A 6,000-nucleotide genomic window follows, 5' to 3' on the forward strand; every position below is an offset into this window, starting at 1 on the left:
AAGCTTCTGTTAAAATTTGTGAGGACTGGGGCTTGGTGGGTAAGAGCATCTGCTGTTCTTAGAGGACCTGAGTTTGATTCCCAGCACCAACAGGGTGGTTTACAACCATCTGTAACTCCAGTTCTAGGAGATCTGATACCCTCTTCTGACCTCTGAAGGCACCAAATACTCATACGATGCACATACATACATGCAGTCAGAACAGTCCTCATATAAAATAAATTAATCTTTATTAAAGAAACAAAACCAAACCTTCATTAGCAGAAAGTTGTGAGGAAGACAGTGGATCTGACTCGGGAGACTACAAGAGTGAAAGGAAGAGCTCCCAGGCTCAACCAGTTTCCTCCCACCACTGTGGAGAAAAACTGCCTAAATTCTCCTACAGCTGTCACCTTGCTGTATAATTGAACCATATATACTCAGCTTTCTGTCACTGTCATAAAAGAGCTTTATTAATTAACTTTTAATTAACTATAAAAAGAAAAGATTTATTTGGGCTCATGGTTGTGCAGTTCTGCACATGTTCAACTGGCCTCATTGTCTAGAGCCCCAAACAAGGCAGCATAGCTTGTCGGAAGTGTGTGGTGGAGGAAAACCTCCAACCTCAGAGCCAGGAGACACAGGGGTGCAGGAGGCCAGGGTGTCGGAATGCTCTACAGCAGCATGCACCCGGCCACCTGAAGTCTTCTCACCACTCCCCACAGCTACCCCAGGCACGAAGCCTTTAATACCTAAGCCTTTGAGGGACACTGAGCATCCTAGAACCGCACAGCAGCTTCAGCTCTGGACAGGCACGCAAGGAGGGCACAAATGCTGGAGTTCTGATCCCTGATTGGATTCCTGGGGCATCGCACTGAGAAATCAAGGGGCACAAGAGAATCATTGACTCTTGTCTTCGGATTTTATTGTGAAGAGAAACAATGACCACAGCAACTCTTACAAAGGAAAACATTTCATTGGGGCTTGCTTACAGTTCAGAGGTTTATTCCATTGTGGTCATGATGGGAAGTATGGTGGTGAGCAGGCAGACATGGTGCTGGAGAAGGAGCTCAGAGTTCTACCTCTGGATCCAAAGGCAGCAGAAAGAGAGTGACACTGGGCCTGGCTTGAGCATCTGAAACCTCAAAGCCCGCCCCCAGTGACACACTTCCTCTAAGAGGGCCACACCTACTTCAACAAACCCACACTTCCTAAAGGTGCCACTCCCTATGAGCTTATAGCGGCCATTTTCATTCAGATCCACCACAACCCTATTTTAGTTTTTGAGAAAAATACCAATGCTACATGAAATAAGTACTAGGTGCAAATAAACAATGAATCCCAATACTGTCACAAGCACCCATGTGTGAGGCCAGGCTACAATGTGACAAAACACTGACAAAAGGAACTTGAGGAAGGAAAGTTTGTTTGGGGGTCACAGTTGCTAAGTGTTACATCTCTGGAGGGAAAAGTACCCTGACTGTCAGAAGTCAGGCAATACCTACAGCTGTGAAGGGAGGTATCCTGAATACCTACAGCTGTGAGGAGAAAGGTATCCTGATCTTTGGAAGTCAGGCTATACCTGAAGCTGGGTTCCGATGGGGGATGGTCTCCCCACAGCATGTGGCAATCCTGCTCCTCTCTGAGAAAGAGAGCCATTGCAGCTGAGCTCTGCTGCGCTCCCCTAAGGGAGTTTCCCAGCAGAGGTGTCCATCGCATGTCTGCTCTATTCTGCAAAGAGAGTTTCCCAGCAGAGATTCTGCTCCACTCAGGTGAAAGGTCTTCATCCAAAACTCTTCCAAGAGATTTATTTGGGAGGGAGAGATCCAGAAGAGTGGCTGTCTCTGCCCGAGTGGAGAAGGGCAGGCAGCTGCCAGCTGAACAGGCACGGGGCTTATATAGGGCTTCTTAGGCGAGGAGTTTTTCCAAGGAGAAGAGTTTAGGGTGCGAATTGGCCAGATTTCAATCCCCTGAGCTTGACAAGCTCAGAGATTGCCTAGATTTTGTGCTCAGGAATTGGTTGGTTTGCCTGCTTGTCCATTGGTTAGTTTTGTGCTCAATTAGTCAGGGGCAGAGTTGGCTCTGGTTTCAGGGCCAAACTGTGCTTCTTTCACTGGCACTCGTTCCAGGGCCAAAGTGTGTTTCTTTGGCTCTGGTTTCAGGGTCAGGGTGGGTTTCTTTGGCTGGCCCTTTTACCCTACAGAGGGTACCGTCAAATGTACTGGCAGGAACTTGAAGCACCCAGTCACTGTAAACTCACAGTTAATGTTCTAGTTTGGTTTCTTTCTGCTGTGATAAAACACTGACCAAAAACAGCTTAGGGTGGAAAGGGTTTATTTGGCTTACCTTTTAGTGTCATAGTCCATCACTGAGGAAAATCTGGGCTGGAACTCATCAGGACAGGAATATGGAGTCAGGAACTGATACAGAGACCACGGAGGAGTAATGCTCACTCGCTTTGTAATAGATGCCGGTAGCTGTCTAAGGGATTGCCAAGTCTCTTCCCTGGCATGAACCAAGAATTGAATGACCAAGAAAGACAGAAGACCACACCTTAGAGAAAGGAAAAATAACAGCTTTATATGTTCTTGAAGATGGATTTTTTCCTTTGGGCTGCTAGCTCACAAACACACACACACACACACACACACACACACACACACACACACACAAAAAAAAGAAAAAGAAAAAGAAAAAAAAACCAACATGGAAACTTACTATGAATTATGAAAGCTCAGCCTATAGCTTAGGCTTGTCGCACTAGTTCTTATAACTTAAATTAACCCATTTATATTGATCTTCATTTCATCTCATAGCTTTTTACCTCTCTTCCATCTTGTACCTCCTGTTTCCTCTGTATTCTGCATGTCCTCTGGTATCTCTCCTGCATGTCTAGATTCCTCTTTCTACTTCCTCTGTCTTTGCCCAGAAGTCCTGCCTAGCTATTGGCCATTCAGCCCTTTATTAAACCAATCACAGAAATACATCTTCACAAAGTGTGCAAATATCCCACAACACTTTCAGGATGCGAAAGCCTACAGTGAAAGTCCATTAAACAGACACTGGTGTGTTTCAGAGGGCTCCTGTCTTCTCCTTTCCCTATTGGTCCTGTCCAGATACCCATGCTCATGTCTTCCTGCTAGTTCTCCTCTTAGTGCTTTCTGGGCACAAGTAGCAGCCATTTCAGGGAGCCTGACTTCCCTTATTGTTCCCTACCATCCTATGTTCGTCTATCCTCCGACTTCCTTTCAACAGCTCACTGAACTTACCATATAACCCAGGACCACGTTTCCAGAGGCAGTCCAACCAACAGTGGCATGGGCCCTCCCGAATTAGTCATTAATCAAGAAAATACCCGTATGGGCTTGCCTGCATTCAATCTGGTGGCAGCACTTTCCCAATTCAGGTTCCCCTTTTCCATGACCCCCCACTGACAAAAGTGAATTAGCCCAGTCAGGAAGCAGAGAACGACAGATGTTGCTTTGCAACTTGCTTTTTCCGTTCTAGTCAGTCCGTCTAGGACCTCAGCCCATGGAGCAGTGCTGCCAATGTTTAGAGTGGATCTTCCCACATCAACTAACTCAGTCTGGAAACTTCCTCACAGGCATGCCCAGGTTTGTCTTCTGAGTGATTCTAGAGCCTGTCAAGTTGACAATCTCGACCATCAACCATCACAGGAGCCAATGGAGAAGCTCTTCTTCATCCTCTCTGCGAATGACCAATCCATCTGAATTTCTTCTTGGAGATTTGGCCAGGAGTTCCTCCAGGCCTTGGAAACATTCAGACTCTACTGGTGCTTGGGGGCACATCTAGCTTCTAGGCTCCTATCATTTACAGCTAACTGTGAAGTTACAGCTCCTATCCAGTATTTCTATGTTGGTTGACCCTGAGGTCCTGTTTCCAGCCCTAGATGTGTACAGATCATGCTGGGTGAGTGTTGTCCCCTCAGAGGCACCTGGTGCCCTGCATCTCTCTCCATGTTGTTCCTTAGCTCCTTCTCTGAAGGCTCTAAGTGCCCGAACTTGAACTGAGTGTCCAGAGATAGTATCTGGCTACCACATTTATTCTTGTGTTCATAGCCCCTAGGGCAATGACTGACTCACCATAAGTGCCCCCAAATATAAATTACTTAATTGATTGTGAATTAATGATTACTGTTGCTTTGTAGGTCATACTTTCTTATTTTTGCTATTTAAAAAAAAGCCTTCTATTGATACATTTCAATTAAGCCCATTGAATTTTGGTGCTTGTAGTGAAGGGGAAGAAAGAAAAGCTGTCTACTGAGAGCTTGCCTTCCTGCCCTGGTCCCCAAGGCAGACGAGACCTGAGCCTGCTGTGTGCATGTCCTCTGTACACCCTCAAGTTTTCTCATAATTACTTTCTCCTATTACCAGATGAAATGTCTGTTCTGTGCTCCCTCACTGTAATGGAGTTGATCATGCTCCACATAAAACAATATTGAAAACCTCTGTGTCCACTCCTCCCCAGTTTCCATCCACAAAAGAGTCTAATAGGACCAGGGCCTGGTAAAGGGGGAGAAAATTTCAGGCCCCACAAGAAAAACAGGTTTGCTAGCAGTCCTGTGTGAGACTCAAATGAATACAGCAGGATGAGCGTGCTCTGCCCATCCCCACTCTGTGTCATCTCCCTGGAGAAGGTGTGCTTACCTGGGAACCATAGGAACCACCTCGACTAAAAGTACCCAGAAGCCTGATGGGAAAATAGTCTGTCTTTTCTGTCTTTGAACCAAAATTTATTTCCTTTCAACACAAGTGTAAGAAACAAAATTCAGCTGAATCCGTGATTGCATTTGCTTCAGATATGTCCAAGTCTCATTGCAGTTCTTAAACAGGCAGTTGGTTCTCGGGAGTCCTGGGAGTCACGTGTCCTTCCAGACACTGCCTTGACTGCTTCCAGCAGAGGAAACACACATTGCCCTCATTTCAGGCAGCCATGGCATTTCAGCAGCCAACCATTTCCTTCCATGAGCTTTTGCCTAAAAGACTCCTTATTTAAGATTTCATTAATTCATTAACATTAAGCTCACACCAGCAGCACCATACAACATGTCTCAATGAAGTTTCTCAGCACATATTTTCTTTATCAGACATGCAGCATCCTTGACAGAGGAACACCAGACAGCACAGTCACACTCTTGGGGACATTCACACAGTGAAATTCACACACACACACACACACACACACACACACGCACACACACACACACACATATGCGTTCACATGACACAAAAATGTGTCACTAAATACAGCGTGAAAAAGACACCTGTTTGTGCTAGGACAGCTGAAAGCAGACAGCAGAATGTTTTTTCCAGACCTCAGCTATATGCTTTCCATGCTCAGCATGGCCATGAATAGCTGCAAAGGTACCACAAGTATTAACTTGTCTCTCTAAACAAATTTTAACAAGTACACAATCCCCAAATGCGTAATCCATAAGTAATAAGGATCTATCTTTATAATGAAATATCATTCATGGCCATCAATGCTTTGAACTTGCAGAAATTATCACAGTACCATGGAATTTTGTTTTTTACCACCTTCCAAAAGAAGCGTGTATACTAGCTAGGCATGGTGGCCCTTGGGTAGCCAGAGGATTATGAGTTCAAGGCTGGACAGGGCTATATAGCAAGACTGCGTCTCAAATAACTGAGTAAATGCTGTTCTGAGAAAGGAACCCGAGGCTGCTCCAGCAGGCATGGGGGTGGGGGTGGGGGTAGGCAGTATGGCAACAAGATTTCTTGCTATGGAGAATGATGTAATAAGAAGGAGGGAACCACTGTCTGAAACGTTTGGAGCATCTCATAAAATCTGAGTCTCCTGCAGCCAAGAAATTGGTTCAGCTCATTTTTTTATCCACCATTTTGAGCCAAGCTTCTTCCTCTCCTGAAACCTCGGCACCCTGCACCCTCATGTTCTCTGCAAACACCTGGAAGACACCACTGGAAGGAATCGACTCCTGCCTGGTGTATGTAGTCCCTGGTAGCATCAGGAGAGCTTTTC

This window comes from Peromyscus maniculatus, chromosome 5, assembly GCF_049852395.1.
Source record: "Peromyscus maniculatus bairdii isolate BWxNUB_F1_BW_parent chromosome 5, HU_Pman_BW_mat_3.1, whole genome shotgun sequence".
In the NCBI taxonomy this organism is placed as follows: Eukaryota; Metazoa; Chordata; class Mammalia; order Rodentia; family Cricetidae; genus Peromyscus; species Peromyscus maniculatus.